Consider the following 13,169-nt stretch of genomic DNA (forward strand, 5'->3'; position numbering starts at 1 on the left):
GCCTGGTTCTCAGCTGTGTACTTACTATGCAAACTAGAGATGTTCTCAAACTAACCACTCAACTGCACATTCAATATTTGTTCTCATTTATCAGTATTACATCCTCAAAACAGGTGTGTTATATCAAGTCTTATATGGAATATTGGGACAAAATATGTCCTGCCTCTATGCTGTGCTTCCTCCATCTCCCTGGCAACGTCCTGTGCAGGACCCAGCCATGACTTCAGTCCTCTGATTTTGGGTCTTCAGCTTTTCTTCATTTATGCTGCTTGGAACAGTAGCTACTCAAAAATAGGAGGAGAGGTGGCAGGGCTGACACCTACAACTCACCTGTGAAACAGTCAGCAGAGGGAACGTAAATTGCACCCCCTAAAAAGATGCAGCAGTAGGTATGTATCCCTGGATGTTGGGGTTCTGGAATTCAATATGAAGAATGCAGCTCTGCCCCATCACCAATGCAGGTCAACATCTTCAAGGCACAACTGAAGCCATACAGATGCTGGGTATTTCCTCATATGGATAGCTGCAAACTTTCCAGATGACAACAACAAGGCTAGTAGTTCAAACAGATGATGTTTCAACTTCCATGATGCTTGTCAGAAGTAATGAGCAGTATTTAGATGGCAACTTAAATAATTCATGAAAGATCACTTAATTTCTAGAGGAAAGGTAATTTCTAGAGTAATGGTATGCAGTCTGGGAGATGCCCGTACATAGCATTGCAAGACAACAACAAAGGAGTTAACATTGGTTTTTACTGAAACTTGTTTTTATGGAGGAGATTGCTAGAAAGAGTGTTCTCTGTCCCTTGACTCTGGAAAGCTTGATGTTAGCTTGATCCCCAGCTTGACCTCAGCTCTGGTTAACCTGCTGGGGGCATAGCTTGGTTGGAAAAATTACAAAAGAAAAGATTTGTACCTGTTCAGTACATTTCTTGACTGAATGAGCATTTTCTGGCTGCCACAGAGCTGAGTACTACAACAGATAGCTCAATAATGATTAGCATTTTCTGTATTTGGGGGGAGGCAGTATGGCATGAGCAGAGATTTTTTTTATTTCATGCATTAACAGCTTGCTGCAGGGATTCCAGAAAGAAAATGCTATCTCTAATAAACAGAAGGGAAGAAAGATTAACATATTCTTCTTATACAAATGGGTACTATGAAAGGAGGAGTCTCATTTTATGTTGAACTCTGTAAGGTATCTAATCTGATTGCATGGAGCAGACCTTATTATCCAGCTGCGAGTAAAAAAAATGTTATAAAAGAAAAGGGCTTAGTTCAGAATTCTTTGTTATATTAGATATTTGTGCTTCTCATTTGCTTAAAGATAGAGTAGTTTGCGTAGAGTGGCTGTGTTGTCTGGTGAACTGCATATGGGAATGGGAACCGGGAATTTCTAAATTCTAGTCCCAGCTCTGCCACTTACTTGTGGGGTGGACTTAAACAAATCATTTAAGACAACATTTTCAAACTTGGATGCACCTAAAATTAAATATCTACATCCACATTAGGCATCTAAATGAAGTGGTCTGATTTTCAGCGATACGGAGCCTCCACGAACTTTGACTTGAACTACTCAGTTTGTCTTCCTTCCCCTCACCCTATTTAGAACTGCAATAATGAAACTGTGCATTTTCCCCTGGTTAAACAACTTAATTTGAGCTATGCGGCTGGATAAGAAAGGAATATTAGAGACGTCATGCGAAAAAGAATTGGCAAGCTATAGACATAGCCTTGGTGCGAAGACCACGAGAAGGGTCTGAGTCAAAGATGGCACCCCAGTTATTGGCCTGAGTAACAGACAAGAGGGTGGTCCACAGGAGATGGCAGGAATGTCTTGGGGGAGATTAAGAGCTTTGCTTCAACATGCTGAGCTTGACCTGATGGTTAGACATCCATGAGGAGATGTCAAAGAGAGGCTGCGGTTTTACTTAGGTCTAAGGTAGAGATATAGATCTGTGAGCAGGGGCGGCTCTAGCTTTTTTGCCGCCCCAAGCACGGCAGGCAGGCTGCCTTTGGTGGCTTGCCTGTGGGGGGTCCCCAGTTCTGCAGATTCGGCAGATCTGCTGCAGGTGCACCGCTGAAGGCTAGCTGCCTGCTGCCCTTGCAGGGATCGGCAGGGCACCCCCAGCAGCTTGCCGCCCCAGGCACGCACTTGGAGTGCTGCTGCCTGGAGCCACCGCAGTCCGTGAGTTGTCAGCATAGAGATGGTAATTAAATTTGTGTTTGCACATGAGATTGCCCAGAGATAAGGTATAGAAGGAGAAGAGAATGGGACCAAGGACAGAGCCCTGTGGAACACCAATAGAAGGTTGGAACAGGAATGAGAAGGATCCTCCAGAGAACATGCTGAGGGAGTGATTAGACAGGTAGGAGGAGAACCAGGAGAGGAGATAGTCAAAGAAGTCCAGAAAGGACAAGATTACAAGAAGAGCATGATTGACAGTGTCCAAGGCAGCTAGCAACTCTAGGAAGATGAGGCTGAAGTATTGGTTCTGTGATTTGATGGGAAAAACAGTTAGGTGGAGAGAAAGGAACAGTGATAGGAGGGACAGTTAATGTGAAACTATTCAGAAGCAATGGTAAATCACATGGTTTTGAGGAGACTGTTGTTAGGTTATTAATATGGGAATGATATAAATGTATTTATATTTATTCACTACACCCATCCTGTGCTCTATGCCAGGGATCGGCAACCTCTGGCACGTGGCTTGCCAGGGTAAGCACCCTGACAGGCCGGGCCAATTTGTTTATCTGCCGCGTCGGCAGGTTCAGCTTATCATGGCTCCCACTGGCTGCGGTTCCCCGTCCCAGGCCAATGGGACGATGGGAAGCAGCGCAGGTGAGGGATGCGCTGGCCGCCGCCCCCATTGGCCCTCATTCCTGCCTCCCCCATTGGCCTGGGATGGTGAACTGTGGCCACTGGAAGCCGCAATCGGCTGAACCTGCCGATGTGGCAGGTCAGGTAAACAAACTGGCCCGCCCCGCCAGAATGCTTACCCTGGCAAGCCGCATGCCAGATGTTGCCGACTCCTGATCTATGCCTATTCTATAACCAAAACAAAAAACAATTTCAGAAAGCTAACCAGCAGAAGAAATAAAATCTTTGAAGGCTCACGTAGGTTTTGTATAATATATATGGATGTTAATAAACATTATTAATAATGACAGTGCTTAAGGACCAATCAAGATAAGGGGCCCATTGTGCTACACACTGTAGGCAGCCCTGCCTTGCAAAGCTAACAGAGAGCGTTAAAGGATGACTTGATTACAGTCTATAAGTACCTATACAAGGAACAAATATATGGTAATGGGTTCTTCAGTGTAGCCAAGAAAGGTATAACACTGTCCAGAGGCTGGAAGTTGAAGCTAGACAATTTCAGACTGGAAATAAGGCAGAAACTTTTAATGATGAGGGTAATTAACCATGTGAATAATTTGCCAACTGTCATGGTGGATTCACCATCATAAGCAAGTTTTTAAAACAAAATTGGATTTTTTTTCTAAAGATTTGCCCTAGGAATTATCTTGGAGAAGTTCCATGGCCTGTGTTGTTCAGGAGTCAGACTAGATGATCTCAATGGTCCCTTCTGGTCTTGGAATCTATGAATCTATAAATAAACAACCCAGATCCATGGGGGGCAGAGAGGGAAGGGGGAAAGCACACAAGAAGAGTGAACTATATGATGATGGCAAATATCATGTGAATGCCGGGGCAGGAAGAGGTGGGACCATGGCAAGGGTGTGAATGAGCATCCACTGGGCAGAGGGAAAGTCGGAGCCTATGCTTTTGAGGGGGATTATATGGACTCTGGCCATTAGGCTGCACTGCTTCAATGCTGGGAGCGATTTATATGGACCCTGGCCATTGGACCACACTGCCCGGATGTTTGGGGTGAATTACACAGACTCCGGCCACTAGGCTGCACTCCCCAGCCTGCGAGGGGGGATTATATGGACTCTGTCCATTGAGCTGCACTTCTCTGATGCTGGGAGCGATTTATATGGTCTAAGAGGTGATTGCATGGGGAGAGGCCATTGGGCCGCCCACAGAGAGGTGAGCATGCGAACTTGGGAGTGGTGAGGTTCCAACACCCCATTGCACCCTGCCCCAAAGGGGCGGTGAGGTGTCAGGCCCGCCACACTGCCCATAGCTTCTTCTCCTAAAATCACATGGGGGAGGGAACTTCATTGGTCCTAGTACAGGCAGAGGAGTGAGGAGTCTCCCCTGCAAAGTTCTGAGTCCAAGAGGTGAGGGGGAGGGTGGCCCCTGCTGGATCCTATTTTATCTCCCCCATCTGCTATTGCAGCAGAACTTGTTTGGGGTGAACAATAGAAATATTTCATTCATAAAATATATGGGATGTTGTCTGAATCTTTCCAACTGTTTTGTGGTTCTTATTATATTTGAAACTGACTAGCCTAGGGTAATTTGATACAGATACACCTGCACTTTCAGGAAAATTATATATTTCCCTTAAAAAAAAAACTCCTTTCCTGTATATGTCGGACATCAGCACAACTTTCCTCCAGGCCAGCCTAAAAAGTGAGAAGCTGTTAATACTGTAGCCAGTTAAGTTTCACACATTTTCTCTCTTTCTGTATGTCCCTCGGGTCTCAGCTCAGTCAGTGACCAGACTACTGCTCCAGGCTATGTCTGCACAGTTTAGGCTCAAAAGTGCAAAACCAAATGTAAAAGTAACATTGCACACCATCAATCTGAAGAAAATGAAGCACCAGTTTATAAACTGCTGCCAACCTGGGTCCCCTAGCAGGTTAGTCATAATCTAAATCTGAGTTATTGGATCATTCTGCCACTACTATTTCTCAATCCTATTTCTGTGAAGTACCATCCAAGAACATGGGGATGATAAACACCCAGTGATTGTGGAGAGTTTAAGAAAATATGCTAGATTAAGTATACACAGAATGCCTCAAAGCCCATTCTCCCTGCCTTTTTCACCAAGAAAGCAAATGAAAAGAAAATCTCTGGGGAGAGAAACTTTAAAAAAAAAAAAGTGAAACTGCAGGTGTTATGCTAAATGCTGTTGTCATACAGGTGCACACTTAAATCTAGCAAAAGTACTCTCTCGTTTGTAGAAAAAGATAAAGGGAATCTACAATGGTACTTGGTAATGATTTGGAATTAGAGCTGCTCAAACAAAATATCATATTTTTTCTTAAACTGTTTCTTACTGAATACATTATTTTTTCTTAAAACTTCTGTGACTAATCTCACTTTATTTCCTGGCCATATTTCTAATCTGTCTATGTCCTTGTGTTGTATTTAATATTATCAGCTCCCAGTTTAGCATCCTCGATGAATTTTTGACATATTTGTGTTCTAGATGAAGACAACACTCTGGTATGCTTCCTGGGAGTTACTAGAGCAGAAGGGTTGAAAATATATTGATGAATGCAGGGGAATGCATATTAAATGTATAGTCCATCTGGAAACAAATGAAAACAGTAATTGTATTTCCTCTCCATGTTTTTTGTTTGCCCATTTACTTGTCTAAAAGTAAGAGTATTAGTAATAATTTAGAAACATTTCCCCCTTTTATAGTAACCTCTTGGAAGCTAGAAACTAAAAGCTCTTTCCTTAAAAGTGTTGCTCCGTTGTTTATCAACACTATTTTTATGCATTGTTGTCCATTCATTTTGGCATGCATTTCTTTTTTTTTTTAAAAGATCTTAATTATTTGGTATGGAAAATAAAACTGTACATACAAACCAATACATAAACTTGCAAATAGTCATAAGGAAAAGAAGATAGGCCAAATTCTGGGATTACAAAACTCTGTGAGTGTCTCTTTAAGTGATTCTTCTATTAAATAAATTGGAAACTTTAAATAGCTGCATTTTTTTTCTTCCTAATTCAAATCAATTCAATTCAAATGCAAAACTGAAATGTACAGTCTGCTGTCAGATAGCTCTCTTTTACCAGTGCAATTTGAATCTGATCTTGAAGTACATGGTAACACAGGATTTGACAAACTACACCAGACCGTAGAATCTGATGTGTGTGTTTGTGTTTATATGTAAAATTCTTTAGTAAGAAACCTCAAATATTAAACAACACTAAAGAAACAATGAGACACTTAAGGACTCAATGACTAAATGAACAAAATATATTTATCTTCATATGGGGATTCTTAATAAAGTAGCACATTCTATCTTCTACAAGTAAACAGCTTCTATACCTATTTCTAAGACTCTAAAATTTCCCCTTTCAATAACAATTCACTTGCTGTCTCTTTATCCTTATTCTGTCTAGACACTTTTACTGCACCCACCACAATGAAATTCAAGATACAATAGCAGATGGATCCAAAGGCCAGGAAGGACCATCATAAACATCTGGTCTGACCTCTTGTATAACACAGGCCATAGAACTTCCCCAAAATAATTCCTAAAGCAGAACTCTTAGAAAAAAAAATCTCTTTTTTAAACTGCCAGTGATGGAGAATCCACCACAATCCTGGATACATTGTTCAAAAGTTTAATTACTGTCACTGTTCAAAATTGACGTCTGAATTTGTCAACTTCAACTTCCAGTTATTGGTTTGTATTAATCTTTCTTTACTAGATAGAAGAGCTCATTAGCAAATATTTATTCCCCATGTAGATACTTATAGATTGTAAGCAAGTCACCTCTTAAACTTCTTTATGTGGTGCTAAAAAATTGAACTCCTTGAGTCTGTCACTGTAAGCAGGACTGGCGCTAGGGGTTTGAGCTCCCTAGGCGGACGGCAATTTTGCTGCCCCGCGCGCTGGTCCCGTGGCTCCGCTGGAGCTGCCCCAGTGGTGCCTGTGGAGGGTCCGGTGCTCCGTGGCTCTGGTGGAGCTGCCACAGTGGTGCCTGCAGGCGGTCCACCGGAGCCGCGCGAGCAGCTGACCATCCGCAGGCACGACTGTGGCAGCTCCAACGGAGCTGCGGAGCACCGGACCCTCCGCAGGCACCACTGCGGCAGCTCCACCGGAGCCACCTGCCGCCCCCTCTGGCAAAATGGTGCCCACCATGTATTCTGGCGCCCTAGGCAATTTCCTAGGCTTCCTAAATGGTAGCGCCGGCCCTGACTGTAAGGCAGGTTTTCTAATCCTTTAATCATTCTCACGAGTCTTCTCCTATACAGGAGGTCAAACTAGATGATCACAATGGTCCCTTCTGACCTTAGAGTCTATGAACCTTGACTCTGTTTCAGTCAAACTTGAACTGATTTGTAAATATGAGAATGTGACTCTAGGCAAATTAGAATATTTGTATGCATGTATCTGAAAGCTTTCACACAAAACATTGGGATAAAGGTATTAGACTGAATTTAAAATCAAGCTAATAAATTAGGCATCTCATATGAACATTACTCTTTCCTCCTTCAAAACTCTTCTCGAAATCTTCATCTGCTATGATACCTAAAAGTAATCAGCTAACATTTTAATAACAAATTGAAGAAGGCAGTTGAGCAAGACTAGGTTAGGGTACGTCAATACATTTTTACTGATGTAATTACAAAAAGAAAAAAGTGTACATATGTATAAGACTGTAAATGATTAACTGCATTTCTCTCCCTAGTCTTTGCATGTTGCTTGTTTTCTTTGGGACCGATACTGTGCTGTGGATTCTCTGATAAAAGCTAATTTAGTCTGAGAGGTGGGAAGAATTGCTGAAAATCCAAAGCAGAGGACACAGCATATGGCTTCTTGGAATAACAGCTGATAAAGAAATGCCTGACCCCTTGAAATATTAGATAGTTTCTGAACAAATTAGTCAAGTTGCTTACTACAGAATTCTTCTCAGATCTGCCCTGGGCATAATTCCTAGGATCTTTCATGACTGTGGTACAGTAACCCCCCGTGACCCAGAGGAACTGACAAAGCTGCGGGTAGAATTTTATGAAGCATATTGTTGGGCCTAATTTGAGTGGAGTAATAGGATACCTTAGCTCACCTGTGGGCTGTTTGACCTCTGCTTGCAATTATTAAAAACTCTTTCTTTGAGCACTCACAGACAATTAGGAGGACTTTGGTCTGGAGAGGTGTTCCCCAGATGTAGTTTCCTTAAGAGCTGTTTTTGCTTGCCCAGGAATGGCCTAAAGGCCTTTTGACCAACTAGAGGGACTTATTTACAGTGTAGTAATTTTCTGTTTTAAAAATATATTCTATTTGTTTATGATTTGTGACTGGATGTTTTTGCATGAAATAAACACTTCAGCATGGAATGGTTGTAGCCTTGCTTCTGCCTGTTTGACCCCATGCTGTGATTACCAGAAAGAAAGGGACAGACTACAAGAAAGAAAGGAGAACAAAATAAGATCTCTGATTTGATGGCATTTTCCAACCTATATACAGGTCTTGTGGGAACACTACTGCAACTACTATTAGAATAACAATTTATAAAGATAAAAACTCCAGCAGGAATAAGTAGAGATTTTTATTTATTATGTGCCGCTGAACTTCAGGCCATACGCAGCAAGAAAACCTCTCTCTTCTGGGGAAAGCACATTTCTGTAATGCTCTCTGAGTAAGATGCATGATAACTTAAATATTGATCAGGTTATGAAGAACCAAGTTAGGAACTATACCAGTTACCCCAATTAAGGAAATGGCTGATATATATCAGAGAAACTATATTTAATAACTTTCAGAAATTGCTGACAATGGTTTTGTTTTGGTCTGACTTAACAAAGGCTCTGCCATAAAAGTGTTTGAGAGTCTAAGCCTTTTAAATTATGTTTTCAGGATTTAGAATGGCATCTCAGTAAGACAAGGGGTTGTCTATAAATAAGTGAAGTAAAAGAGAAAAATGTAATGTTTGCTAAAAGGGACAAGCTTAATAAAGTTTCTAATACTTGAGAATTAGTGGCAATTGGCTAAGAACATTGATTAAATATTTAGGCTTTTACCTTAGGGTATTTGATGTTGTTGTATAAGTAGTCAACAAAAGCAGTCTCGGTAAATCTTATTGAAAAGTCTACCATGATAATAGTAATATGCTGCTCTCTTCAAACCCCAACCATCCCACAAACAGTGAATGTGAAAGAACAAAAGATCGAGACCAGGACTATCATAAGTGGCTTGTTGTGTAAAAATAAATTAATCCTTTATCCTTATAATGAAGACATGGATGGACTTTGGGTCATATCTTTGCCCCTTCCTGGCTCCAAGCCACTCACTTTTCAGATAGGGATATGGCCAGAGCAAAGCTGCACACCAGCAATTCTTGGCTGGTATAACAGCCTTTGGGGGTTACTGGTTTTCAGAAGTACCAGCAGCTCTAAGACATAAAGTCACCTTTGCTCCTGCTCATTACAGGTCCTGCAGTGCACCCAATTCTGCTGGACCTTAGCCTAGAAAACTTGTAGGCATGTACTTTTTAATCCATAATTTGTGCAGCAGAAATAATGACCTATTGTAACCTATGGTATATAACATTTTATTTTTTTAAAAAAATCCAAATAGTGTAAATAATTGCTGTGCTAATATATGTTCACCATCTGACTTCAAATAAGTGTGGTTAAAATGCTGAGTTTTCCTTGATGTAGTCAGTAAAATAGATGTTTTTCATATCATAGGGTTTAGCCTATTTTGATTTGAAGTCTCAAACTGCAACATTATCTTTCCATATGAGTTTAATATATTTTATGCTACTTCTAAAATAGTTTTAAAGATAATGAATGAATATGGAATATGAGGCCCCTGAATGCCAAGACTCAATGCACCTACATCTCAAATGATTAGCTGCTCACAGAAGGCAGTGGCATTAAACTTGTTGTGCTGTACTGTCATTTCTGGAGATGCTGCTCCAACCAAACACATTGAAAAACTTGCTTTTGTTAGTGCAAACAATTGCATTGATCAGTTTACCTGGACTTGTTACAGCTGTAAAGAGAAACTTTGATTTTAAAAGAGTGATTCCAAAGGACATAGCATCATGGAGATGGGCTGATGGCATTTTTATTGTGTTTCTTACTGTAGATTAATGGATAGACAACTATTGCCTTTGAATTGTAGTGTAAGAGAAAGATAGATCATTATTAATAGCCATGGTTGTGTCTTGAATGGAAATTGAAAATGAGCACAACCGTTATCATCTATGTTAAAAATGAGACATCAGGTTCTAGTGTCCACGTTGGCTATAATGAAGAATCCAAAGGTATTGTTACTAAGCACTAAAACTTTGTGGTTTTCCACAGACATAAGTCTAATATCACATATATTTTTTAAAGAGGGAAAAAGAGAAGATAAGGAAAAAATGTTAAAGTTGTAGGTTGATGATAAAATGTGCAAATGCAACATAGAAAAATGCTGCACAGTTGTTTTTAAGCTATATCATGGAAGATTATTTTTAAAAATAAAAATATCACCCACACAAACAGTACTTATTTTTCTCCGCGGTGTAACATGGTCATGCTGAGTAAACGGAGGACTACGTGGGGAGGTAAGGAAGCTGTTAGACAGCATCTACCATCATGTTATTGTGTTTCTGTAGCTGTCATGTGCAAGCTGAGCTCTTTAGGATGGAGAGAGTGAGTCAGACATCCAGAGAAGGGAAGGAATAAAGTAGTATCTGGTTCCTCACAAGCTTTATAAGATTGTCCATACACAGAAAAGTTTTTTAAGAAAGGAAACATGCTCCCCAGCTGACCTGAAAAAGTGGACTAATGCTGTATTTCATGCATTAACTACTGTATCTAGGGTTAGTGTGCAGCAGGTGTGAGATAGATGGGCAAGCACTGGAGAACCCACAGTAAGATGGGCAGGGCAGGTAGACCCTGAAGAGTTGCTGGCTGGCTTGACTATATCTTGCAGCTACAGCTGTGTTGTCTATCTTAGGGTATGTCTACACTACCCGCTGGATCGGCGGGCAGCGATCGATTCAGTGGGGATCGATTTATCATGTCTAGTCTAGACATGATAAATCGCCCCCCAAGCACCCTCACATCGACTCCTGTACTCCACTGCTGCAAGAGTTGATGGGGGAGTATCAGCAGTCGAATCATTGCAGTGGAGACACCGTGGTGAGTAGGTCTAAGTACGTCGACTTCAGCTATGTTATTCACCTAGCTGAAGATGCGTAACTTAGATCGAAACCCCCCCCCACACACACACACCCAGTGTAGACCAGGCCTCAGAGAAGTAGCTGAAGTTGCATGCCAGTCTTTCACAACAGAGAAGTGGAATTCTGACTGGTGTAAGGGAAGTGAAGCGGGAGGTGTGTGGGAAATCAGCCAGGTGGAGTTTAGGGAGAGGAGCTGTAGTGATAACCAAAGAGAAAAGACTTATGTTAATGACTCCAACATGTTTGGAGTGCTCAGTTAACCGAACTCAGAGCTTTTCCTGTGACACTGCTCTAGATGTTCATCTGTACTAAGGAGTTGAGAATATAAGTATGTGGGGTGAGTGGGCTACAAAAGCACAGGGACTGTATTATAGGGTAGGCATCATGATTCAGATACAGAAAGGCACTTGGTGCCTAAAACCCAGAATTTGGTGCCTATATCTTAGGTTTAGGTGCCTATGCCCCAATGCAGCCTCCACAGAGATCTATAAAACTCCTGCTGAGCCCTTTAGGTGCCTAAACTCACTAGCTATCAAATTTTCAAGGTAGAAATTCCTTGGTGCCTGTTTCTGCCTTTGATGGTGTGTACTGCTGCCTCCCTCTAGGTGTCCAGTGACTTATCTCCCACAGAAACCCCAGAGTGATTCATGAAGAGAGGGAAGATGGGAATTTGGTCATGTAAATTGTGGGTGGAGCCCAATCTGGTAAGCATGTTCAAAGGCTGCTTACAAGATCAGGTCCTTTTCAAAATCTGGGAATCAGGCATGTGGTGTACACCTTTTAACTTTTAGCCCAGTGGTTAGAACACTTGCTTGGGATGTGAGACCCACATTCAATTCTCCTCTCTCTGCCAAAGAGGGAGAAAGGATTTGAATAGGTGACCCTTTCCTCAGTCACACACAGCTGGCAAGTGGCTGCAGCTCCTCCCCAGGCAAGTTGTCGTACCTTCCACTGTTAGATGCATGTAAACTGACCAGGAACTTCTTAAGTTCTGCTGCACACCTGTTTCCCTTGCTGGCCTGGCTTCCTCTCCACAACAGTAATACACAACTGCTTCCCTAAGACTTGTATTCTGGAGAGATGAGTGCCTATTTACAATGTGAGGCTGTATAGTGTTCCTGCAAAACTGCAGTCTTGTTTCCCTTTACAAGAAACTTCCCTTTCGTGATTCTTGCCAACATTAGATTGACCTCCCAGATGGGACAGCATGGCTGGTCAGGGAAATGGGAAAAGTTGCAGAAATATCAAATGAAAACCTTTCTTCTGCATTTTTTCATGTCAGAATGTGAAGCTGTGGGCTACGGCTCAGAGCTTGGGGATGCCTCAGTTGCAGGATGACCCCTCCCACCCTTGTTTCAAAGCATACCAGTCTGCTCTGTTTGTGGCCTGCATTAGATCAGTTCCCAGTGGGAAGTCCATTCTGAATTTGGCATTTGTTTGTTTTTTTATTCCTTTATACCTACATCCAGGGCTGGAACGACCCAATCAGTAATCACTCAAGGAGGCTGGTTGGAAAGAAGGCAAAACTCTTGTATTAACTGCATAAGTACTCAACTAAGACCAAGTATATTCAGGCTTCTGGAAATACTTTGTTTATCATAGGCATGTTCAGAGTCTCAGCGACTATTAGCAAAGTCACTGTATATAATACAGGAACATGGAGTAGGATCCACGAAAGGACTTAAATGTTGCAATGCTGAGCATCACTTTTAGATGCCCAACCTTTAGATGCCCATAAAATCACAGGAACAACATTGTCATCCACAAAGCCTGAGTTAAGTGCTCAGACTCACTGTACAATGAATGGGAAGAGAGAGGCACCTGAGAATGCAATCCACAAATGCCAGCATGCTAGTCAGGGGGAGATACTGACCAAAGGGATAAGCGCCTATCACTGCTTTGTGATTTACAAAGGGAAACCAACCACCATTGGCATCTCAGTAGTTTCTAGCAGGAATGAGTTAGGCATCCACCTTGCTCCACAGACAATGACTGGAAGAAGAGATGGTGATGCTACTGCCTGCTTACAACTTTTAGCCCAGTGGTTAGAGCGCTCACCTCAGATGTAAGAGACCCAAGTTCAGTTCCACATCTTTCTGCCAGAGAGG

This window comes from Gopherus flavomarginatus, chromosome 3 (genome assembly GCF_025201925.1).
Source record: "Gopherus flavomarginatus isolate rGopFla2 chromosome 3, rGopFla2.mat.asm, whole genome shotgun sequence".
Taxonomy (NCBI): Eukaryota; Metazoa; Chordata; order Testudines; family Testudinidae; genus Gopherus; species Gopherus flavomarginatus.